Raw genomic sequence first — 27,582 nt, forward strand, 5'->3', positions numbered from 1 at the left:
GAGAGGTAAGGGAGATCGACGTAGAGTGACAGCAAAAAACAAACTACCACCCAACTGGAAAAGCTTCCTGCGAGACAGCGACAACAAAACTGAGCTCTTCGGCTTCCTAGCTGACAAGATAGTGACCCTGTGTCCCGACAATGTCGTAGTTGTGACCAAAGGAGAGCAGGCTCTTTCAAACAAACCCATCAGACTTGAAGGCTTAAGTCCTTGCAACCACGAAGAAGCTGACACCAGAATCTTCAGACATGCTCTTCACGCAGCCAATCAACAGATGAAGTCTGTGTTGATTAAGGCATGCAACACCGATATTCTTGCCAATTCATGATATGGTGGTGAATCTTGGCCCAGAGAAATCCAGTGGCATGTTGTTCTTTCACGCCTTCACTGGCTGTGATGTTGTGTCAGCTTTTCGTGGTAAAGGCAAGAAAACTGCATGGCAAGCATGGGAGGTTTGCCCTGAAGTGAGCCCTGTCTTCAAAAAGCTCAGTCAATACCCACCTATCATAGACGATGCAGACCTCAACATCCTTGAGAAGTTTGTCATCACCATGTATGACAAGCACAGTACTACAGGCAAGGTTGATGAGGCAAGGCTGGACTTGTTTGCTCGGAAGCAAAGGTCTTATGATGCCATTCCACCGACAAGCGCATCCCTCGTTCAGCATGTGAAACGGTCTGCCTTCCAAGCTGCCTGCATATGGGGCCAGGCAACAGTGTGCAAAATGCACATTGAAAGCCCTGCCAACTGGGGCTGGCAAAAAGATGGTGAGGTCTGGCAAGTTCTCTGGACAACCCTTCCACCCATTGCTCAGACTTGTGAGCAGTTGACAAAATGTGGCTGCAAGACTGAATGCCGAGGACGATGCAAATGCTATCGCTTCAGCCTGAAGTGTACACAGTTGTGTGCCTGCAGATGTGAGGACTAAAAGAAGAACCAATCGAAGCTGTAACCAATCGAAGCTGCAACAGCAGTTTGTGGTCCACAAGCTGTACATCAACAGCAAGTCGTTTCCCGACTCAAACAACACACAAGTCAATCAGTTTTTTTTTTCACATTGTTTGTAAAACACAGAATCAAAGTTAACATTACCCTATATATCGACAAAGTGTAATCCCCATTGTATCATCATAATATTCAGTAATTTTGATTTTCTAAATGCAGAATTGGATTTCTCACACTCAAAAACATATATTTCGATGTATAGACCATCAAAATAGGATTATTCAATCAAAATACAGTTCAAACACCGTTTAAAACCGCTTCCAATGGCGGCCATCTTGAAAAATGGTGGCCATTTTGTATTTTCAAGTGGATAACTTACTTTTCTAAGAGAGTAGGTTCTGAAGCACTTGTATGCCAAATATGGTGCTTGTTTCACCAAGTGAAAGATTCTTTTCAGCAATCTGCCCCACTACATCAGCATCTGGTACATCAGCTCTCACGTAAGTCCACCGTCGACATCTTTTTGACTGGACTTCAGTGATGATCACTGCGGCGGGGCATGTTGGGATAATGCTGAACCCCTCTGTTTCCACTCAGGTCATTGAACCATCTCCACAATGGAATTTGCACCCAGGCCCACTGAATAGACAAGGGCGTTGTGGCTCAAGAGCTTCCAGTCAGCTACTGGTCAGAGAGTATCTACCGCCCCTGGATACTGAGTGACTCCACTGCAAAATGTCACTTGGGAATACAGAAAACTAGTCCAGGACTTTGTGGGCTGGTGCCTCTAAATCAATACAGGGAAAACCAAAGGGGTGGTGCTGGACTTCTGCAGGTGCAATCTCCTCTACCACTGAACATCCAGGGGATATGAAAGATGAGATCTGAGAAGATAATCAAACCCAGCTGGACTAAGGATACTCCAATACCCAGCATGCTCCTGGCTGTCTTATGTCTGGATGAAATAAGACTGTTGGTCCCATTTCTTTACAGATACCTGGCTCCATTTCAAATCTATCAGGATTAAGACCTCATGACAGAAACCAGGGGGCTATTGCACAAAACCTACAAAAGGGAACAAGCCAGGATTTCCCAGTCATCCCGGCCAAAGTTATCTTGTGATCCGGTTGCATGAAAGCATGTTGCATATGTTATGAAATAAGTTACCATGGAGATTTCTCCTGTGGAGCTAGCCTGCTTCAGACCAGGTTAGATCCAGGATATATCCATTGCATCCTTTATCTCACTCACTTTGTTGAGAAACCAATGTGTTCATTACAGTTATTCCACTGCTTGTTATGTTACCATCCAGGAAGTAGCCTGCTGTCATTATTTAAACACTGAACAATATTTTACATTCATACATTGTAAATGACAGCCTTAGTGTAGCATTTCTTCATTAATAGATTCTATTGACTTCAGTCAGGATGTACATAAACCAAGTCACTGCCATAGCCACACTCTCAACCTTGTCTATCTTACGGAGTCTTTCTTATCCCACCATTAGTTGATAACGTTTGAATTATTACTGGACTACACTCCTCTAGGATAAAGCTACTACTCTGGGTGTCTATCGGATAGAGCAGTAGCTAAGTTTAAGGAAGTGATTCCACCAATTTTGAGTTCAATGCCATGTCTTCATGAAACGGAGATTGATTCACTTATAGATGAAACTGGAAGCTTACTGAGAACGTCTCTCTACTCTGTTGCTCCTCTAAAACAGAAAACTATAAATCAAAGGAAGTTAGCTCCCTGGTATAACTCCCAAACTTGCAAATTAAAACAAAAATAGCGTAATCTTGAAATCATCTGGCGCTCCACCAAACTGGAAGAATCCCACCTAGTCTGGCAAGACAGTCTTAAAGGCAATCCGTAATGCCAGAGCAGCCTACTACTCATCTTTAATAGAGGAAAATAAAAACAACCCTAGATTTCTTTTCAGTACTGTAGCCAGGCTGACAAAGAGTCACAGCTCTACTGAGAGAGAGAGACACTGCTTTTCTCCAATCTACCTTAACCAACTAACATCATTGATCTCTTCTTCTAAACCTTCAACCTGTCTCCTCGACCTGATACCAACTAGGCTACTAAAAGAAGTCTTACCCTTAGTTAGCGCGTCCTTACTAGATATGATCAATGTTTATTGAATTCTTTATAAAAGTCCCAGTCTGCAAGTCCAGCGGATGGAGGGCACTCTGTCAGATTTTGAATGTTTACAACTCTCACGCTCCTCCCCCACGACCACCGAGCTCCTTCCCCTCGACTCCGTGCCCTTTGAAATCACGCCACCTTTGAAACGCGGGTCCAATGTTGACTCTGGGTTTATCACGGGCACCGTCGCAATCTTTCTTTTTTCCCTTCTTTTCCACCAGTGTTTGCTTTTCCTTGGTTGTTTTGGACCTCCTCGTTTTGTTTTTTAACTGAGGAATTGGAAGCTTGTTGCTACTTCCCTCCGCCTCCCTCCTGTGATAGTGGTACGACCCGAGGGGGGAGGGGCTCTGTGTGTGCACGAATACAGCCCTGCGTGCTGATTGGACAGGATGATCCGGGCGCTGTCGATTTTTTGCAAAACAAACAACAGGCTCTACGTGCACGTAGAGGCACGCTTTTTTTTTTTTCTAAAACCAGATGATTTATGTTGTTCTATCGGAGCATAGTGTCGGCTTCAGTGAATATGATCAAACAAATGTTGCCGACTTTGACTTTAACAGGCTATGTGCCACAGTCCTTTAAAGTAGCTATAATTAAACCTCTTCTTAAGAAGCCTACTCTAGATCCAGGGGTTTTAGCAAACTACAGACTTGGGCTGGGTGATATGGAACAAAAATCATATCTCAATATTTGTTTTTGAGCTCAATATATTTTTTAGCTGAATGGCGATACTCAATATATATCTCGATATTTCTTCCCATAAAGAAATAACAAAGACAAAGTCAGTTCCAAGTCAAATTAACATGTGCCAAATGTAACACAGGCACTTATTAAACAGGCTACACAATATCAACATGTGCTTGCTTTTTAAATAACAATACATAATAATATTAAATTAAAATGTTCCTTAAACTTTGACCTTCTCCTATCTTGGCCATTTGATGAGGCTGTCTGCAGGCTGGGCTGCACGGTGGTGTAGTGGGTAGCACTGTTGCCTCACTGGGTTCGATTCCCGGGTCGGCCCCGGGTTCCTTCTGTGTGGAGTTTGCATGTTCTCCCCGTGTAAGCGTGGGTTCTCTCCGGGTTCTCCGGCTTCCTCCCACAGTCCAAAGACATGCAGGATGGGGATAAGTTCATTGATGACTCTAAATTGCCCGTAGGTGTGAATGTGAGCGTGAATGGTTGTCTGTCTCTACATGTCGGCTCTGCGATGGACTGGCAACCTGTCCAGGGTGTACCCTGCCTTCGACCAATGACAGCTGGGATCGGCTCCAAAAATGGATGGATGGATGGATGTCTGCAGGCTATGTTTAGCTCAAAATTGAAAACTCAGATTTTAGAGGCACTTAGAAAAAATCCAAGCACCTGAATATTTGACAGAGGGTTTAAGGGTGCACACAAGGGTGCACGATGGAGCCTAAAGTCTGGATTGTTTGACTAGTGTGTTGACTAGACGCTCAAACGTTGATATGAACGATATTCGCCGCACCGTCTCCTAACAGCACGCGAGCGTCACATCAATGCTGTCTGTCCACATTTATTCATATGTGTGCAGCTCTGCCTGACTACCTATGCACATGTTTTGCACTTTTAGTTAAAATTGCACACATTCTTCTTGTTTCAGTTGCTGTTTAGCACTTTATTATTTATATTTGTATTGTCCTTGTTCCAGATGTTATTTTGAAAAGCTTAATATTTATTTATTACAATATGTTGTTATTATTATGTAATATTTAGTGTTTAATAAATAATTGTTCAATGTAGTATAGAGTCTTCCCGTGGAATAAACAATGAAAATGTTTTGGGATGTGTGTACATCTAGTGTTGCTTTCGTTAACGAAAATTATGACGAAATATCGTCGTCATCGAACCTTTATCACGTGAGGAAAACGGGACGAGACGCAGCGAAATTGCTGGTCATGTGACGATAACGATAATTAAATATATAATGCAATATCGTAGACGAATAAAAACGAGACTAAATGTGGTTTACAAAATAAAAACTATGCTAAAATGTCTCTTCATTTTCGTTGACCAAAACGAGGCGAGACGAAATGTTGTAACGTTGTTTCGTCTCGTTAAGTCGCGTTATTATCAGTCTGCTCATTCGAGATGAACTGCGCCTCGCCTGGAAAGCAGACGAGATCAGTGGAGCAGCAGGAGGCGGAGCCTAAACTCTGCGCTCCAGTCGGACAGTTTCCATCGGCCTTCGAAGATTTGACAGGAAGTCATAGAAAAAGTTACATCCTGTTAGACGCGATCTGTAGGCTATTTGTAGTTTGCGACCTCATTTGCATTTATTTATATTTGTTCATAAATATCTGTGGAAATCTGAATTTATTTTTTATTTATTCATTTTATTTGTCGGGGACAGTGCATATTGATGAACATAAATGTAAATATGCCAGAATTAGCCAAGAGGCTAGTTTTCATCTGTTGTTCCTGGCCAGGTGTAAAGTGGCATCCTAAAATCAAGACACAGGTTTAAAACAACAGTTTCAGAATCAGAATACTTAAGTAATCCCTCGGGAATTTATACAGCTGCAGTTATAAGAGAAAGAGAAGAAAGAGAGTCAAATAAGTATAAAAATATAAAGTATAAAATAATGCCAATAAATATTAGTAATATTTATTGGCATTGTTTTTTGACAGTTATACTGTATTAAATGTGTATCTGGGTAGTGTTGCTTTCGTTAATGAAAATCATGACTTAATATCGTCGTCAATTAACCTTTATCCTTTATATGAGGAAAACAAGACGAGATGCCAAAATGCTGGTCATGTGACGATAACATTTTTGGTTAGTAAAATAATATGTTGTAAATTCAAATCAGAGCATTTTCTTTGTCTGGAATGGATGTATTCTTGAGTGTATAAGGTAATAATAATATAATAATAAGATAACCTTGTTTGAATTGTGAAATGGGTTTGGCTAAATACAATCTTTGACTAAAACTAGACTAGAATGTCAACAGTTTTCGTCGACTAAAACTAGATTAAAGTGTCATCAGTTTTCGTTGACTAAAACTAGACTAAAATAGTCACGGACAATTCTGACTAAAATAAGAAAAATGCTCAGACTTTTAGTCGACTGAAACTTGACTAGACTAAAAATAGGATGAACATGACTAAAACTGATAAAAACTAAAATGATAGCTTGAGACAAAGACTAGACTAAAACTAAAAGTAAAACAGGCCGCCAAAAACAACACTAATGCCAATAAATACTATATATATATTATATATATATATATATATATATATATATATATATATATATATATATATATATTATTATATAATAAGATAACCTTGTTTGAATTGTGAAATGGGTTTGGCTAAATACATTCTTTGACTAAAACTAGACTAAAATAGTCATGGACAATTCTGACTAAAATAATACTAAAATGCTCAGACTTTTAGTTGACTGAAACTTGACTAGACTAAAAATAGGATGAACATGACTAAAACTAATAAAAACTAAAATGGTAGCTTGAGACAAAGACTAGACTGAAACTAAAAGTAAAACAGGCCGCCAAAAACAACACTATGTACATCTTCACTTAGTATCTGGGGAAATTGTAGGCTAAAAGTGTGCAAAAGCTCAACATTGGAAATTATTCCGGGACTTATTTTATTCAGTCAGACTTAAAACATGCATAATTAGTAGCCTATGGAGTGCACAAACTCATCCTTGCTGGTTTGGATGTGGTTACCCTAGTGTGTGTGTGTGTGTGTGTGTGTGTGTGTGTATGAATTGCCTTTATAGCCTTTGTTTTCAAATAATGCTGAGTAGACTTGTTTTCCAACGTACAGTGTTATTTTAGCTTGCCATAAAGTTATAGTTTGCAGGTGTTACAGCTTACAGTTATTATTATAATGTAATATTAGTGAAACATTGCTTTGCCAAAATGGATGATAAATCATTGGTAGATAACCAGTAAATTAACATTCCTGCCTCTCTCTTTCTCTGCGTTTTGTCAAGCCAGACTGTTGAAACAGGAGTGGAGGAGTCACAGGGAGATCAGGCAGTTTTAGACTATTTTAGCCGGTCTCATTCCACAATGAGGCAGGAATTCTTTAAGTTTCACCCACAACAGGATGCCACAAACCCTGTCGTCCAGAGGCTCTTCACGAGAACAGACGACATGGCATGGAAAAGGCTGACTTATTGTGGTCAACGTCATGCTTTATTTTGTTTTCTTTGCCTTGCTTTTAGCAGGCCCAATGATCTAAGTACTTTCATTAGAGGCATGACAGACTGGAGGCATGTGCACCAAATAATAGAGGAGCATGAGAGAGGCATGGCACATAGACAGTGTGCCGAGGCATATTTTTTAAACTGCTCCAACGCAAGCATTGGTCACCTCCTTGAGGGAAGACAGTCTTGACCATGGCAATTTCTTAGAACTAATTATATTGTTGGGGAAATATGATGTGTGCTTAAAAGAGCACCTCAGCAGTGCAATTGAAAGAAGCAAGCAGATCCATGCTTCAGGCACACAAGGCAGAGGCTCACTTAGAGCTGGGCGATATGACCTCAAATCAATATCACGATATATTGAGGAACTCACCTCGATAACGATAAATGAACGATAAGTAACCCCCCCCCCCGCGCCTAAAAAATGCCACTTTAAAGGACTGTAAAACTACACTGTAGTTAAGATTTATATTATTTATTTGGTAGTATAAAATAACAAAGTATTAAAAATACAGTCTCTATAAACAAATTCAAAATATGGAGTTGTCAAGTAATCAGGTACTCTATAACGGGAGAAACAAGTTTACATTTCACATTTTTCTGATCGACATCGTCCTCGCTGAACCCAAAATGTTGCCAAACGATCGATGACGCATTTCTTTTGGGAACGAGGTGCTCTTCCTCCTCGACCAGATTTACTTCGGCTGCCGCGGCAGCAGCCGCTTCATCGTTTAAACCGGCGGGCTCCATTTTCGTCTCAAGGTGCGTGTCCACAGGGGCGATTTTAAACGCGTGTGGACGCGCCGCTTCCCGGTATTGCACGCTTGGCGGGCTGCCACTAGAGGATGATTGACAGGCGCTCTCCTTTAAACAACACATTTTTGCGAGCGTTCGCGAGGCGGCGAGTCGAGCCCGGCGCCTCTGATTAGCATAAAGTAGATTCGACTTAAACTTTAGGCAAATGAGGAGCGGCCAACTCGCGCGCCATTTCTCGACATTCGCCGCGACGCTACCAGAATGCATTGCACAGCTTTTCACATAGACAATGAATGGGACGCGGGGAAACACCGCAGCCTGTGGACACGCACCATTACTTCGGCTGCCGCGGCAGCAGCCGCTTCATCGTTTAAACCGGCGGTCTCACCCACACTTTCCCTTCTTGTTACAGACTGGATGGGGTGGAGTCACGTGACTGCACACGCTGTATACGTAGTACAGTACAGCCGAGCGTCTTAAAGGGACATGAACATACTGGTAGCCTACCTACACACAGCCAAACAAGAAAAAAACAACTTTTTTTTATTTTTTTTTATTAAACCGAATATACCGACATGCGCAAAATGACGTCGGTTGTCGTCGTAAATTTCGGTATCGGTACATTTTCGGTGTATCGCCCACCCCTAGGCTCACTGATAATCCTTCTGTCCAAAACAACTGTGAATGCGGTAGTCGATGCTATCAAACATTTGATTCAAGAGAGCATCTCTGCAGACTTCAAGAAAGCAGGGATGTTTTGTGTGCAGCTTGACACAACTCAAGATATTACAGGGAAAGAGCAGTGTTCTGTGATTTTGAGGTTTGTCACGGATGCAGTCTATGAAAGGCTGGTTGCAGTCGTACAATGCAGCGCAACTACAGGACAGTCGTTTGTGATTCTGTTAACTGAAGTCCTTGAGTGTCTGAAATTGGACATAGGCCTGTGCATCGGCAACTCCACAGATGGAGCCTCTAATATGCAGGGTCAATACAGAGGTTTCTCTGCATTGATGGCATCCAAATACCCCGCCCATCAGCATGTGTGGTGCTATGCACACGTCCTGAACCTTGTGTTGTCCGATACCAGCCATAGTGTCATTGAAAGTGGATCACTATTTGACCTGCTGAACGACATTGCTGTATTCATCAGGGAATCATATACAAGGGTGAGTGTGTGGGAGGCTGAGAGCCAGGACAAGAGGCACAAACACATTTCAACAATTGGAGAGACGAGATGGTGGGCTAAACATCATGCCCTGAGGAAAGTTTTTGGAAACTATGGCAAACCTCATCGTGGCCTCTTTGTTGAAGTGGTGTCAGCCAGAGGATACCGAGACAGCTTACTCCGACATGAAACTGTGCAGCTCAGTTATTCCTCCGGATAATTGAGTTCACCTCACCACTATCAAAATACCTACAGACCGGAGAAATGAACATCCTCTCATCCTCTCAGCACATAGGATGGTCACCACAACACAAGATTCACTGAAAAAGATAGCAAGAGATTTCCGGGCCGTCAAAGATGCAGCTTACTGTTTGGTCCATTGGGCAAATGAAAAGCTAGAGGAGCAGGATGAACTAGATTTAGAAGTGGAGGCTGCACTGCCTCAAAAAAGTGTGAAGAGGAAGAACGTCTTGCCAGGAGAGATGGCCAAGGATGAAAGCCTCAGTGATTCAGAAAAGGCCTATGAGGTCAATTTTCCCTTCAGATTCTTGATACAGCTGTTGAGGCCATGCACCACAGATTCCTCACCCATGACAGCCTGTATGCAGCTTTATCCCTTCTACATCCCAAAAACTTCCCACTTGTCCAAACCAGTGGCAGTGCTCTCCCTGAATCTGCACTTGAAGCACTCAGCAAGTGTCTAGTTGTGTATGATAGCAGGGCAACTGTCACCAATCTACAAATTGAACTGAGAAACTTGGCACAGCAATGGGACAGGCTGGTACCATCGCCCTTAGATGACTACGCAACTAGAGGAGTTGAAGAGGAATCAGATGATCAAGAAGAGATGGACATAAGAAGCAAAACTTGTGTCTCTTGCAAAGATTGCCCCTGTGCTGCTACAAAATCCTTCTCAGATTCAACATGCTGACTCACGCAAACCCCCTACTTGGTTGGCATACAAGTTTTTGCTGACCCTGTCAATAACTCAGGTAGCCTGTGAGCGGCCATTTTCAACCCTGTGTTACATCAAAAACAGACTGAGGAGTTGACTGTCTGCCAGCAATCTGGAAGCCTTTGGGCCTTAGTTTCGTAGACCAGGCGCAGTCAGCTCTCAGCGCACCTGCGCCATGCCGACGGGGTGTGTCCGCCTGGACTTTGCAAGTTTCGTGCACCGCGCGCCTCTCCTCACCTTTAATGCGTTAGGGGAGGTTCAGTGCAAGTTCCGTCACTTGACAACCCGATGACAGAAGCAGCGCCGCCGCTACCACCATGCGCATCACGCGCTGTGCGCGCGTATCATAATAATAACAATGCTGATATTATAAAAAACAGGAGAGAGAGAGGGAGATGTTTTGGTCCGAGAGGCTGAGTTTCCGTTACGCGTGCCATCCGCCTTTGATCTGACGTCAGATGTGACGGGACAATCTATATAGATATAAATTCACGTGTTGATTCAATTAGTTGCATTAAATAGTGTTTGTTTTTTTGAAACTTTTTATTTGTAAGTATTTTTTCACATTATCAACACAATATAAACTGTGGAAAAAAAAATAATAATGTAGGACACGAAACAGAAACAGCAAACACGTACACAAAAAAAATAAAAATAAAAAAATAAAAAATTTAACAGGTCATGGGATAATCACTTAATCATGGCAATCTCCAAGGCGTAAAAGAAAAACGCTCGCGGTGCAATGTCTATACCAAATCTGTCTGACTAGCTAAATAAACTGACCATTTTTTCCATCGCTTTTCACCCAACTCCTTTTGAAGTCGTATGGAGTAAGTCATTCTTTCCAAAAGATGCAACTGCTCAACAGTGTTGACAAAGAGACCAACAGTAGGGGCATTTTTCTGAAGCCAGCACTTTGTGACGGCCTTTTTACTTGCTGCCAGCAAAATCTTTAAGAGGTATGCATCATCTTTACTTAGCTTATTAGGGAAATAACCAAGATAGAGAGATAAGAAAGTTACACTGATATTGAAGCCCAATGTTTTTGTAATAACCGATGCCACTCCCTTCCAGAAAGTCTGAATAAGTGGGCAAGACCAAAAGACATGGGCATGATCGACCATAATGTCCCCACAGTCCCTCCAGCAGCCTAGCTGGGTACCAGTTTGTTTAGACTTCTGTTTCGGGGTGAGAAAAAAACGAATCAGGTTTTTCCAACAGAAGTCCCTCCAGGTCCGGGAGTTGGTGGAGGAAAACTGTGTTGTCCACGCATTCAGCCATATGTCTTCAGTTATTACAATGTTCAGTTCTTTTTCCCATCGTTCCTTCACATAGTCTGTAGAGTCCTTGTTCAGAGATATGATACCACAATACAACTTGCTTATCAGACCTTTGATGTTTCCAGAATTATATGCATCAATAAATATTTGAACAATAGTTGGTATTTCTCTTAAATGAGCACCTCTTATCTTTTTACAAAAGTAGTCACGAAGCTGCAAGTATCTGTAAAAGTCTTGTCCGCCCAGCCCGTATGTTTGACATAGGTTGGTAAAGCTTTTAAACTCGCCCTTTTCAGTGGTCTTACAAATAGCAGTAACACCATAATATACCCACTGTCTATACCTATGATCATGCAGTGCTGGTATGAAGTCAGGGTCGTAGGCTGGCCATCTAAGCTGTCTAATGTCTCTTTGGAGTTGAAAACATTTAACAACTTCCATTAAATAGTGTTTGTTGTGATTATTTATTGCATTTAAATGTGCCTGGAACTGTGGAAACCTGCCTGTGAGGTCTCGGTGACGTGTGCGCACTGCGCACCGTCAGCCAAACTTCCACTCCGCCAGCTGTGATTCGCCTTGAATGAATGGACTTTATTTACGCCTTGCGCCGAGAGTAGACCAGGTTGGAGCTGGCGGGCTTTCAGCGCAGTCTCGGCGAGGCTTTTTGCCACGAAACTTCCGCTACGCCAAGCTGAATCTGTGACGCCTCCCCCTGCTGCGCCGCCACACCCATCTTGGCGCAGGCGATCCACCAAACTGCCAAACTGACCGTCCGCAAGGCTGCGCGGGTCGAAACTTGCATTACGCCGGCTCCGCCACCCTGCGCCGCCCTGCGCTAGGGCCCTATATGTTGATGGCCACTGAGAAGGATGTCCTTGTGTCCCTTGATACTGACACAGTGATTGACAGAGTTGCAGAGAAGAGTGAACTAATGAAGAAACTGCTTGTGTAAGGTGAGATTTATGATAAATAAATACATTTGTGTTAGATTAGTGGATTTAATCACATTTTTGTCAGAAAGTAATGTGATTATTGCTTTGCTCTCTGCTCTCTCCTCTCCTCCTCTCTCAGGGTAGCCTTGCTGTTTTCAGTTGCTCAAGTTCATAATCATCCAATTTCATGCCTTGCTACGTATTTGTTCTTGAGGATTATTGGAGGGCCATTTCACATTTTCTCAACCAGTATGTATATCAGCCTGTATATTTCTTTATTTTAGTCACTATTCCTGTTTTTATGCAATTGGTGTGTATCATTCACTTTTTTGTGCGTCAAACTCTTTCTCTTTAGGGCTGCCCTGTGCCTCAGGGATGTCCCAGGGAAGTGCCTTTCATTGGTGTGGATTTCACGGACATTCTTCACATTTGTAACTTTACTATACTTTATACTGTTATGTGTTCTTGCTGACATCCACCTGGATGGTCATGAAGCCTACTCCTTTTACAGAGTGACTGTAATGAATGCAACCATCCATTCCTGCACTTATTTTAAAGACACCATTACTGTCAAATATACATTTTTTGTCAAGGTTTGCCTTTCCCTGATGATCTTTTTCTTTCATTGTGAGTTTACTAAATTACTCTTATTTTAATTCTAGAAGAGACAGTATCAGATGTATCTAGCATATCTGACCTCACCTCTGCTTTCTGTCTCCCTTAGATCACCAAGGTCCATGCAGCCTTTTGTTTCAGCATATGTAAGTACTGTACAAAGTAAGCTACTATCTTTCTTTATATACAGTGGTGTGAAAAAGTATTTGCCCCCTTCCTGCTTTTTTCTTTTTTTGCACGTTTGTCACAATTAAATGTTTCAGATCACCAAACAAATTTTAATATAAGGCAAGGATAACTCAAGTAAACACAAAATGCAGTTTTTAAATGAAGGTTTGTATTATAAAGGGAGAAAAAAATCCAAACCTTCATGGCCCTGTGTGAAAAAGTATTTACCCCTCCAGTTAAAACATAACTTAACTAAGGTTTATCACACCTGAGTTCAATTTCTCTAGCCACCCCCAGGCCTGATCACTGCCACACCAGTTCCCAATCAAGAATTCACTTAAATAGGACCTGCCTGACAAAGTGAAGCTCCTCAAAAGCAAGACATCATGGTGAAAACCAAAGAAATTCAGGAACAAATGAGAAAGAAAGCAATTGAGATCTATCAGTCTGGAAAAGGTTATAAAGCCATTTCTAAAGCATTGAGACTCAAGAGAACCACAGTGAGAGCCATAATCCACAAATGGCGAATACATGACACCGTAATGAGCCTTCCCAGGAGTGGCCGGCCAACCAAAATGACGCCAAGAGTGCAGCGACGACTCATCCAAGAGGTGACAAAAGACCCCAGAACAACATCAAAAGAACTGCAGGCCTTGCTTGCATCAATTAAGGTCAATGTTCATGACTCTACCATAAGAAAGACACTGGGCAAAAATGGCCTACATGGCAGAGTTCCAAGACGGAAACCACTGCTGAGCCAAAAAAATATTACAGCTGGTCTAATGTTTGCCAGGAAACATCTTGCTGATCCCCAACACTTTTGGGAGAATACTTTGTGGACTGACGAGACAAAAGTTGAGCTTTATGGAAGGTGTGTGTCCCAATACATCTGGCGTAAAAGTAACACCGCTTTTCAGAAAAAGAACATCATACCAACAGTAAAATATGGTGGTGGTAGTGTGATGGTCTGGGGCTGTTTTGCTGCTTCAGGGCCTGGAAGACTTGCTGTGATAAATGGAGCCATGAATTCTGCTGTCTACCAACAAATCCTGAAGGAGAATGTCCGTCCATCTGTTCGAGACCTCAAGCAGAAGCGAACTTGGGTTCTGCAGCAGGATAATGATCCAAAACACACCAGCAAGTCCACCTCTGAATGGCTAAAGAAGAACAAAATTAAGACTTTGGAGTGGCCTAGTCAAAATCCTGACCTGAATCCTATTGAGATGCTGTGGCATGACCTCAAAAAGGCGGTTCATGCTCGAAAACCCTCCAATAAGGTTGAATTACAACCACTGTGCAAAGACGAGTGGGCCAACATTCCTCCACAGCGCTGTCAAAGACTCATTGCAAGTTATCGCAAACGCTTGATGGCTGTTGCTGCTGTGAAGGGTGGCCCAACCAGTTATTAGGTTTAGGGGGCAAATACTTTTTCACATAGGGCAATGTACATATGGATTTTCTTTTCCCCTTAATAAAAGAAACCTTAATTTAAAAACTGCATTTTGTGTTTACTTGAGTTATCCTTGCCTTATATTAAAATTTGTTTGATGATCTGAAACATTTAAGTGTGACAAACATGCAAAAAAAGAAGAAAGCAGGAAGGGGGCAAATACTTTTTCACACCACTGTATATATATATATATATATATATATATATATATACCAAATAATCATAGTGCGCCGCCATGACCAAAAATGCAAACCAGCAAGGACGAGTTTGTGCACTCCATAGGCTACCATAGGCTACTAATTATGCATGTTTTAAGCCTGACTGAATAAAATAAGTCCCGTAATAATTTCCGATGTTGAGCATTTGCACACTTTTAGCCTACAATTTCCCCAGATACTGTCACGCCGGTGAGGTAATGTCTCGTCTTGGGTTTTGGTCTTGTCATTTCCTGTTTTATTTTGAAAATAACTCCCCTCTCGTTTCAGGTCACTTGCCCTTCCTCATGTGTTCCCTGGTCTGATGTCATCCCTGATCCCTGATTGTTGTCACCTGTTGCCCATTATCCCTCTGTGTATTTAAGTCTGCGTCTCCCCTTGTCTTGTGCCAGTTCGTACTACGTCTCTCGTCTCTTCATGTTCACAGCCATCAAGAAATCCAAGTTAAAGTGTAAGTTTGGCGGAAATTGAAAATAAAGCTATTTTCTGAATGAAAATACATCAACTAAGCCGTGGAGGAAGTAATTATCGCTCATCACGCAGTTCAGAGCTAGCACGGGTCGGAGCTAGAGTCCAAAATCGCAAACAGTGGGTTAGCATGGGGCAGACAGCCACACGCTTTCAAAATCGCATTTTTAAACCACTAACATTGCTCAAAACAGCGCCAAACCTCGTCAGCAGCTTGCTCTGGGTGTCTACACATAAAACGAAGCACCAACAACTCAGTTCATGAACCCGAAGTTTATAACAGAAGACAGTTAAGAACACTCACCAATTCTACCCCTGCCAGCTCCTCGCGAAGGATAGTCCGTAAGTGTCGATTACCGAACGAGTTCCCGTGTGAGATCTCGCGTGACATGTATGTGCTTCAGATAAGGCTGCTGTCTTGAACTGATTGGAAGTGTATACAAACTATCCCGACGTTTTTACCCACCGTTATTAACTTATATTTGGCCAAACTGCCACTAATTTAAAAGTATACTCGTTTTATTCTGGGCGAAATCTTCAGTTTCACTTTCACTTTTGCATTGCGTTCGGTAATCGACACTTACGGACTATCCTTCGCGAGGAGCTGGCAGGGGTAGAATTGGTGAGTGTTCTTAACTGTCTTCTGTTATAAACTTCGGGTTCATGAACTGAGTTGTTGGTGCTTCGTTTTATGTGTAGACACCCAGAGCAAGCTGCTGACGAGGTTTGGCGCTGTTTTGAGCAATGTTAGTGGTTTAAAAATGCGATTTTGAAAGCGTGTGGCTGTCTGCCCCATGCTAACCCACTGTTTGCGATTTTGGACTCTAGCTCCGACCCGTGCTAGCTCTGAACTGCGTGATGAGCGATAATTACTTCCTCCACGGCTTAGTTGATGTATTTTCATTCAGAAAATAGCTTTATTTTCAATTTCCGCCAAACTTACACTTTAAGTTGTTTTTACTGCAGTTTATGTTTGTAGTCATGTTTTCCTCCCTGTGGAGTGATCTTTTGTTTGTAGTTTAAGTTTTTGGAGTTAGTCAATTTTTTCCTGGATCTTTTGTTTTGTATATTTGCCACCTTTTTGAGTTTTTTTTGGAATAAAGACCCTTTACACTGCCTCTGCATCTGAGTCTTCCCTCCTTGCCCGAAACCCTGACAGATACTAAGTGAAGATGTACATAGTGTTGTTTTTGGCGGCCTGTTTTACTTTTAGTTTCAGTCTAGTCTTTGTCTCAAGCTACCATTTTAGTTTTTATTCGTTTTAGTCATGTACATCCTATATTTAGTCTAGTCAAGTTTCAGTCGACTAAAGTCTGAGCATTTTAGTCTTATTTTAGTCAGAATTGTCCATGACTATTTTAGTCTAGTTTTAGTCGACGACGAAAACTCATGACATTTTAGTCTAGTTTAGTCAAAGAATGTATTTAGCCAAACCCATTTCACAATTCAAACAAGGTTATCTTATATTATATATATATATATATATATATATATATATATATATATATATACATATCCATTTTTTGGACCCAGTCCAGCCCTGGTCAGGCACCATCATATCTTAGAGAGCTCAATAAACCCTACTGTCCTGCTAGAGCACTACGCTCTCAGAATAAAGGGTTACGTGTAGTTCCTAAAGTCTCCAAATTTAGAACAGGTGCCAGAGCATGAACCTCCTGGTGAAGTTCCTCACAGAATGGTTGCGGCCCTGACTTCCACATTGTTTTCCAAATGTTGTCTACAAGCCCATCTTAATCAAAAGTAGCCCATTTCTGCAGAAACATAGCAACAACAACCTTCCCAAAATACTTCATTATAGGACAGAATATGTTCAACACTGATCCTCAAAAGCCATCAGGAATTAATTAGCTGTAGCCTTTAAAGTTTTCTCATCAATTAGCTGTTGAGCCTGAAGCCTGTGAGCTAGTTCAGGCAGACAACTCAAGCTGCACTGTAATACTCATGTGACCTGCCTCATAATGCCTTCTTCCTTCACATCCTCCCTACACTTCCCATCTCCCCCTTTCGTCTGCCGGTGCCTCTGCTGTCACGTCCGTGTTGCTGTCACCTCAGTGTTGCTGTCTGCTTGTTGCTAACCCTCCACCTGCAGGCTCCATATCGCTGACCAAACAAGCAACAACTACCTGGATTTGGATGGTTGTAGAAAATAAGCTCTGTGGCAAACACCAATTCTAACCAAACACTCTTTTAAAAACACATAGACTTTGATAGGGGGGACCCATTCCTGCAACACTCTACTTCGTCATGACTGTGGTTAAAACATATACATTTACATTTAGGTCATTTAGCAGACGCTTTTTGTAAAACCATGGCAGCATCATGCATGGACGTTATAAAAGGAGAAATAGAGAGGAAAGTAACAGGAATGGAGAGAGGTTGAGGTCAGTGTGCTGGTGTTAACACTGTTATTGCCTGGTGTGTATGTGTGTGTGTGTGTGTGTGAGAGAGAGAGAGAGAGAGAGAGAGTTGACAAGGATGCAGAGCCTGGCAGCGACAGCTGGAGACAAGACAGCCATGGGAAATATCATTTCTGCTTGTTAAACATCACACACGTACACACAATGTGTCGCCTGCAGTTCTTCTTTGAATCTCTGACGAGATCAAACCTCTGAGGAAAGTTTTCAGTCCGAGGACCAAATCAGCGGGTTGAAATGTTCTTCTATCATGATGACAGACAGGGTTATAATAATTTAGCCATAAACACTGGTAAACTGGGGTGGGAATCACCAGAGGCCCCATGATATTATCAAAGTACCATCTTGCGATTGCGACTTTAAACATTTTGTGATTATGCATTTAGTCAACATCTGTTAATCTTTTATCTAATAAGATAACGTTTTCACTCGGTTCATCTTACTTGAATCATTTGAATTGCTTTTATTGTTTTGTTTATTTATTTTACAAGAAGAGTAGAAGAAGAGTTACCAAACAGAAACATTCTGGAAAGGTTGTGGGGAAGGAACAGGAAGGGGCCATCCCCAAACTGTTCCACAAAGTTGGGAGCATAGAATCGTCCAACATCTCTTGGTATGCTGAAGCATTCAGAGTTCCTTTCACTGGAACTAAGGGGCCAAGCCCAACTCCTGAAAACAACCCCACACCATAATCCCCCTCCACCAAACTTTACACATGGAACAATGCAGTCAGACAAGTACTGTTGTCCTGGCAACCGCCAAACCCAGACTCGTCCATCAGATTGCCAGATGGAGAAGTGTGATTGGTCCCTACAGAGAACGTCTCCACTGCTCTGGAGTCCAGTGGCAGCGTGCTTTACACCACTGCATCCGACGCTTTGCATTGCACTTGCTGATGTATAGCTTGGATGCAGCTGATCGCCATGGAAACCCATTGGAGGTCTGTAGTGATGACTCTGCAGAAAGTTGGTGACCTCTGTGCACTATGTGCCTCAGCATCCGCTGACCCCGCTCCATCATTTTATGTGGTCTACCACTTCTTGGCTGAGTTGCTGTCATTCCCAATCACTTCCAATTTGTTTCAATCCAGCTGACAGCTGACAACGGAATATTTAGGAGTGAGGACATTTCATGACTGGACTTGTTGCACAGGTGGCATCCTATCACAGTACCACGCTGGAATTCACTGAGCTCCTGAGAGCGACCCATTCTTTTGTTAGAATTGGCTTTTACTTTGTTCACTTTAGACTTTTAGACTGAACTCATATAAATCACTGGTTGTGCTCATTAGTACAGTGTGACAGTTAACCTGATAAGCAGGAACTGTTGAATCTCCAAGGCCCTCTTTGTTCTGACAGTTAGGTTTGCTAGAATAGATGCACGCCTGAAGGACAACACCCATACATGTTTCATATTACATTTCTGTAAATTCACGTCAGAGATAGCTGACCAGTGAGACTCGGTTGCGTGAAAGTCCAACCTCTTTACGGGGCAGACCCAGCCCAAGAAGATAAAATGCGACGAGCACCTGGAAACGGGGCTCGCTCTGACTGAGATCCTATAAGAGCTCTGCCATTCCGAGCCCAGCGCTGCCATACTTTACCTGTGACCTGAATAAATACTATAACCGTGAACTGAAGAGTTCTCCGGTTTATCCTTGGGCTTCCAACAAAAGAATTGGGGGTTAACACTTTCACAAATGTTTTTAGAAACAGTCTGCATGCCTAGGTGTTTGCTTTTATACACCTGTGGCCGTGGAAATGATTGGAACACCTGATTTCAATTATTTGGATGGGTGAGTGAATACTTTTGGCAATATAGTGTATTTGTCTCTCAAATAGTCTCCCTACGGGGTAGAAAACAATGTTCAATTATGAAATTCTGTGACCGTGGTGACTGAATGTTGCCTTTTTGCAATAATATTTGAGCCAAGGCTGTGTTGGACCGGTGAGAGCCCTTTCTCTCTCCACTAAGCCCTTTGGTTTCTGCATGACAAGTTTGTAAAAGCACATGTTACAATTTCTGGTCATCCCACTGTTTGCCTTCCTCTTCCCTTCAGCTTTTGAAGTGGCAAGCACGGAGGGATTAGCTTCACTGTATAGACAAAGGATGGAATGTGATGATACGCGAGGGAATCTGACTAATCAGCAGCGGACTGTAATCCACCGGGACAAGACTGGACAATGCTGCTGGACTCAGGAATGTATGACAGGACAGAAATGTGACTGAATACTGTACAACCAGAACTGGTGTGTGAACTTGTGTTACTCATCTTGGGGGCAAAATCACTGGTACTCAACCGCACACAAGGTTAAATTAGTAATCATTAATATTTTCACTGAAATAATTGTTTATTTGATCCAAAATGACTGTTTTACTCAAATAATAGTCATTAAAATTCACACATTGATATCAAATTCCGTCTGTATTCGAAGCTAGAAGCAGGTTCTAGGTTCACTTGTTATTAATGTCTGGTTGCTATCACGTTGCAACGCTATGAACTGTGTGTAATTCCCTCAGGCAAATTCAGCATTGATGCTGACTTACAGAAATCCATCCATTACATGATAGGTTAATGGGCCTCATTCACAGAGCGCTCTTAAGAAGATTTTTGTTCTTAAACCCCACTTGCGCAGTTTTCGCGAAGATTCTGGCATTCACCAATATTTTCTTATTTTTCGTATATTTTCCGTCTTTAGATTTACTGTTCGTTTTGACATTCTTTACGCTCAACTTCCTTTCTCAAGATCTGTGTGTGAGTTCTTTGTGTGCATACAGCCCTTCAATCCAACCTAGACTTTTCCTTAGGACCTTTCTTAAGAACAAATTTAAGAAAGTAAGATATTGGTGAATAAGGCCCAACGTGTTGGGTTTTAAGGAAAGCGTAAGCAGCCTGGGGCACCACCCTGATAAAGGCAAGCTAATAGAAATCACTTGAATAAAGCTTAGAGAACTGGAGAGTTGTGTGATATATTTGAATTTCAATCACTGCATGAAAAGTCGGATTTTCGTCCCTGTAAACGCCCGAAAATCTCCCTAATTTTCGGGAGTTAACGACAATTTACAGGCTGCGAACGCCGCGTTCGTCTGTGCCGAAAATTGTCGGAAACGAACCACAGCGAAGGCTCTAATTAGCATATGAATAGCGGCGAAACCCCGCCTGGCCAGAGATGGCTTGAATATCCTCACTCAGGATTGGATGAAACCACTAGTTTTAAACAAGTATAATCGCTCGTGATTGGTTGGCAGATCTGGTCATTATAAATGTAAAGCCAACCCACGTTGGCAGATCTATCACTATTGGTCAACCTGATGAGTTATTATAAATGTAAACCCCACCCCCGTTGGCAGATGTGTTACTATTGGTCACACTGGGTCTTTTAAACAAGAATAATCACTAGTGATTGGTTAGCAGATCTATCACTATATATATATATATACATATATACATACATATATATATATACACACACACACATATATATATATATATATATACATATGTTTATATATATATATATGTATATTTATACATATATATATACACATTTATTTTTATTTATTTATATATTTATAAATATAAATATGAATGAATTTATTGAGGAAAGGAAAAATTGCCAGGAGGAAGTATTCAAAGAAAGAGCTTTATTGACAACACAACACACAAATGAACTGGCGACATTCTGTCCGAATTTGGTCAATTTTACAGCCGCCTGCGGTGCGTGGCCCTGTACTTGGGAGTCTTCTCTAATCGCGACTGTAGAGTCGCACAGAGCTCGGTGAGCTCCTGGCTACGAGAGGATGGAGGTCGCACAATCCATCCAGACACCCCGCCAACGACGCCGTCCTCCTCATCAGACATCATGTCTGTGGTGGCGCACTTCCAACGGTCCGCCTCATCGCCAGCAAGCACACTCCGTCTCGCTTCCAGCAGCTGTAAAACAATCAATAAAGACAATCAGTACTGCGCGATGCACTGCGCATGGACACAACACATCTATTAATGCACCTGAAAATAGGTTTAGGTAGGTTTGGTCACATTGACCAAAGACTGATCTAATAAGTCTAATAAGTCTTACCCTCTTTCTCCTGGAACGACTCCGAGCTGACCTCTTCACAGCTTCCGCCTGCGATGCGAGATCAGGCTGTGTGTGTCTGAAGCTCCTGCGTACCGTTTCATAGTATGTCTTACAGGCAGCTGGAAAACAATTAAATGAGTGGTATGAATAAGAAAACTTAAGTCACAGTAAAATTAAAACAAGGAAGAAGAAAACAGTAAAAGTTACTTACACACAATGGCGTCACTATCAGCGTCATAGACTTGCGGACAAAGCTCCGAGCAAGTAAGAGGTCACAGCTTCGTTATGAGGCGAGGTTCGTCTGTGAAAACAAAATGAACAGTTAAGATCGGTATCTACTGTTAACGCATCTATTTCCTTATACAGCAGAATGAAAGCATATTCTTTAAATCGTACCCTTGCTCCGGTTCGTAGCGCCTACAATTCGTCTCCGAGTTGTGAAGACGGCGTACTGCTTCCTGTAAAAGACCAACAACATACACTTAACAAAGCAACTTAACGTTACACTGGTTCCTCTCTCTTGTTCTTTTACAAGGCTACTATGCTACTTTTAGCTTGGACTATTAGCTTTTAAGCTACTTTTAGCTTGGGCTTGCTTTGCTAATTTTAGCTTAGCTAGCAGTCACCGAACATATTCTTACCGCAATCATCCTGAGAGTCTCCAGCAGTCCTGGGACATCCTGAGAGTCTCCAGCAGTCCTGGATATAAGAATTATAACATTTAAACCACATTTTCTTAAGTGAAGCCTCTCAGAGCAGCATTCCTGCTGCCGGTGAACGTGAACGTCTCCGCCTCGTTCCCCCCACTGAATGAGGCGCCCGGTGTCTGCATCAGTCCCTTTAACGGACAACGGTGCACGGCGTTATTAATCACCGTTAGTAAATATATAACCACGGTTTAACATAAGCACTATATTATTAGTTAACGTCGGTAAAAACGGCACATTTTCCGCTTCGCTTGCGCTCGCTAACCCCTAAATGGTAAATTACCGTCAGTAGGCTAGCCGGCTAGCAGGACCTTCGATTCGTAACGTTAACGTACAATGCCAACAACAATAAAGTAACGTTCATTATCAATACGATTTAAAAGTCAGCTGGAAACGTAAAAGTCATGTTACAGTATACTTACATGTGTACGCGGTTTGTGTCGGGCTCCTCGCCAGAATCACCGCAGTCGTCCGCCATTATCCAAAACTTGTGAAGTCAGACGAGCCGCAATGCATTTTGGGAAGTTGAGTAGATTTAGCAAGGTCCGCTGTACTCAGAAATTCTTGCCAATGCAGTATACATCCGGGCATTTCTCGCGTGCACAAATTCACATACTATTGTATGTGAACGCACTACGTACTCAAATTTACGTCACAATTAAGTACGAGTAGGACGTTAGTATGGCATTTCGAACACAGCCGAGATCTATGATCTATGAACCCATCCTTGACCCTCTAGCAGAACTACGACCAGCCATTATAAAGCAGTTTATAGTTGTTAATGTTGTGTCAAAAGGTACTGCATTTAAACATGTTACTGCGCAAGTTTCCTGGCTTCATCCCCATCCGGACAGACATTTTTATGGAAAGCCAATAGAAGTTTGGAGCTTGCAGGGAACAGACACGTCATACCCAGCATCATTTCTGCCTGTTGAGCGCATTGCTGGGAGATGTGTGGTTAACACATCCACTGTGCATTTAAGCACAGAAAGGGTCACTGTAGTCATGCCACTATGCACAGTGGTTGAGCTCTAGGAGACTGTGATGTTGTTTGCATGAATGTACATTTTACCTTTGTGGCAAAGCCTGATTAAAAGTAATTGTTGAAGCAAATTGTTTTGTGTATCTTTGAATGAAGATGAAATTAAGTTATATCTTTGAATGAAGATGAAATGAAGTTAACACCTTTGAGAAAAAATGTCACCTGGGGGAAAACTCCCCCTGCTACCCTGATTTGCATTTGTATAGCTCACAGCATTTTCATTTACATGTTAAAGCCTCCCCTAGGATTACGGGGAGGGGGGTCATGGGGGGACAACTGCCAAGCAAGGCCCACGTCAATTCCCGGCAATTTACGTCAGTTTTCGGTGTTTCCTGCAAATTGCCGTTTGCAGTCGTAAACCTGAACTTCCACGTCAATTTACAGGGCCGCTAACTGACGAAAATCCCACTTTTCATGCAGTGAATGGGTTTGTTGGTCACTGGCTTCTATCAACAAACCCTCCTCTCTAATAGCACGTTCAAGTGTGGTTATGCAGAAAAGGAAGAAATACTTTTGCATTAGTTGCTCTACTTGGATGACACGGCACACAAAGTTGTTTTGGAGTGAAATGTTCAGTTGTATGATTTTCTAGGACATTAAATAACATTTTCACTGACTTCTATCAGCAAACAAGTAACCATGCCCCCTAATGAGGTCTCTTTGTCCCAGAACACAGGCGTGTAAGCTGACTGGAGCAAGAGAACGTTTTAGCCTTCATCACTGAAATGAGCTGTGATGCCAATGACTTGCTGACTCACAGCACAGGTCTCCATCCTCTGGAAGATAAAACAGAGGGGGTTGGTTGTGAAGCGGGACTCTGGCGCTGCAGAGAAGAGCTTTTAACCCAAAACAGAGAATTGGCCACAAAGTTTTTAATTGACAGGAAATGTAGATCTCAACGACAACAACAATATATGGGAGAGTGAAGGATTAACCCTTTGAATGTCCTTAAAGAGTAACTAAAGCCCCAAAACACTAGTTCAGCTGGAAACCAATCCATGGATTTAGTAGTGATGTTGATTGATTCACGTCCAACTCTTGACATTTAAGTGCAAAGTATTTGAATTCTACAAATTGTGTTAAATGTGTGTGTGTGTGTGTGTATGTACACTTTTGCCCATGAAGCTATTTTGTTTTCATGCATCCCCTTGTAAATTTCCTGCCTGAGTGCTTGTTCTTTATTTCCCTACGAGGTGATGTCATGCACCGACATCATCCACACCTGCTCGTTGGGACTTTATACCTGAGATTGCATTGGAAGAGAAAAATAAGCTTTGTTCCACGCTGGACAGCAACGCATTCAACAGAACTAGCAAAGAGCTGTGTACAATAGGAGGCCTTGTGCTTGTATCTGTAGGAGGTGAGACACTGCAGGACGCTTCACAAATCACCTCATATCATATATATTGTACAAACCACAGCAACGTGGATCGAGCCACTGATCAACAGACAACCTGCCACTTCCTGGTAACTGCCACAGCCGGTGATTGGTCACAGACATAATACCATAGTACCATAATGCAGCGGGAACATGTATTTAGGAAGACGTAAACGGCATGTAAACGTAAAGGTGGATAAACTCATTTACAGGTGCGTAAACTATGTTTACGTGCGTTTCGCCTTCACTACAGCCCTGGCTGTGAGGTATTTATTTCTAAATGGGCGACAGCTTCGGAAGAAGAAAACGACTCAAAGTCGGCAAAGTCCTTTAGTTTGGCTTCTTTGGTTTGTATTCTACTTCTACTATTCTACCCAACCATACTGTCCTGATAAACAGCTTGAAAATAAAAATAAATAATAATTTGTGTATTTATATCACAGCATGACCTTACTCACTGGTGCACATTTATGTACTGCATGAAGTCACCATAGAGTCTCTGACTCCATATTAGCATTGACCCTCATGACCTGTGTACACGTTGTACTGCCTCATTATAAAGTGTCACACAAATGTCCTCAGAAAATAAAAGTGTATTTGTGCAAGCACACACACACACACACACGCACACACAGCTGTAGGCTTTGATGACTCATAGAAGCCCATGTCTGTAAAAAGCTATTAGCTGACTGCATCCAACAGAGCAGATTATTTTCTGTGAATAACAGGGAGGTAAAGCCGGAGCTGCTGCTGCATCATTACTATAACTGCTGCTGCTAATGCTGCTGCTGCATCACTACTACTACTGCTGCTGCTGTTAATGCTGCTGCTGCATCACTACTACTACTGCTGCTGCTAATGCTGCATCACTACTACTACTGCTGCTGCTGTTAATGCTGCTGTTAATGCTGTTGCTGCATCGCTACTACTACTGCTGCTGCTGCTGTTAATGCTGCTGCTGCATCACTACTACTACTGCTGCTGCTAATGCTGCATCACTACTACTACTGCTGCTGCTGTTAATGCTGCTGTTAATGCTGTTGCTGCATCGCTACTACTACTGTCGACCACTCAATACTTTTGGACAGCTTGGAAAAATGGGTGGGGCTCTCAGGCACAGTCTTAAGCTGGTTCAAGTCATATCTACAAGATAGGAACTATTTTGTTTCCATTGGCGACTTTGTATCAGAACCAACCAATGTAACGTGTGGAGTCCCTCAAGGTTCAATCTTGGGGCCAACTTTATTCAACATCTACATGCTCCCAGTAGGACAAATCATGCAAAATAAAAACATTGACTATTGCTATGCCGATGACACACAAATCTATGTAGCACTATCACAAAACGACTATCGCCCCATAGATCTTCTGTGCCAGTGCATTGAGCAAGTCAAAGACTGGATGTGCCAAAACTTCCTACAACTAAATGAGGACAAAACTGAGATAATTATTTTTGGTGCTAAAAAAAAAAGGTTTAAAGTAATTCAACACCTTCACTCTCTGTCCCTGAAAACCTCAAACAAAGCCAGAAACCTTGGGCTTATTATGGATTCTGATTTACATTTCGACAGTGACATCAAATCCGTAACAAATTCGGCCTACTATCACCTCAAAAATGTAGCAAGACTTAGAGGGCTCATGTCAGCTCAAGACTTAGAAAAACGTATACATGCCTTTATTACTAGTAGGATGGACTACTGTAACAGTCTCCTTGCTGGTCTTCCGGAAAAAACTGTCAAGCAGCTACAGCTTGTTCAGAACGCTGCTGCTAGAGTTCTTACAAAGACCAAAGAATGTGAGCACATTACACCAATTCTTAAATCCTTACATTGGCTCCCTGTATGTCAGAGGATTGATTTCAAAATCCTCCTGCTCACATATAAATCACTTCATGGTCTAGGACTGAAGTATATCACTGATATGCTCCCACTACATAAGCCTTCTAGACCACTAAGATCTTCTGAGACCAATCTGTTAGTGATTTCCAGTGTAAACTCAAATCACGGGAGAGCATCATTTAGTCACTATGCAACAAATAGCTTGAATAAACTTCCTGAAGATGTAAGACTTGCCCCAACTCTGACCACTTTTAAAACTAGACTGAAAACATCTATGTTCACCATAGCTTTCTGCTAAATCTTTTAACGTCTGCACTGTTTTTTTTTGTCCATTGTATTGCAAATATTTTTTTATTCTCCTTGTCTTTCTGTAATGCATTTTAATTTTGCATTTATTTTCTTTTAATTCTTAAATTTTTTCTCTCACTTTGTTGTATGACATGTCATGATGTGAAGCACTTTGAGTCTGCCTTGTGTATGAAATGTGCTATACAAATAAAGTTGCCTTGCCTTGCCTGCTGCTGCTGTTAATGCTGTTGCTGCTAATACTGCTGCTAATGCTGCTGCTGCATCGCTACTAGGGATGTCCCGATCCGATATTTGGATCGGATCGGCCGCCGATATTAGCAAAAAATGCATATCGATATCGGATCGGCCTGCACGGGAAAATCCCGATCCGGACTCCCGATCCAGTTTTTTTTTTCCCCCAAAATCCGGTCCGCGTTTTCCAGCACACCTAGCGCACACCTCGCGACCTGTCCAGCATCCCCTAAACAACAACAAGGCGGACTTGTGTGCATG

The 27,582-nt window shown here is 42.1% G+C and overlaps 1 long non-coding RNA gene across 1 annotated transcript; it reads right to left on the bottom strand.

Annotated features, from left to right (window-relative positions):
* Positions 1-21,640: 21,640 nt before the first annotated feature.
* On the bottom strand, positions 21,641-23,005 carry LOC311012810. The gene is made up of 6 exons (XR_014597075.1): positions 22,946-23,005; positions 22,458-22,515; positions 22,213-22,274; positions 22,028-22,117; positions 21,817-21,935; positions 21,641-21,671 (listed from the first exon to the last, which is right to left on the bottom strand). It is a non-coding gene; the product is annotated as an uncharacterized lncRNA (long non-coding RNA).
* Between the last annotated feature and the right edge of the window lie 4,577 nt (positions 23,006-27,582).

This window comes from Eutrigla gurnardus (assembly GCF_963514095.1).
Source record: "Eutrigla gurnardus genome assembly, chromosome: 4".
NCBI classification, from domain to species: Eukaryota; Metazoa; Chordata; class Actinopteri; order Perciformes; family Triglidae; genus Eutrigla; species Eutrigla gurnardus.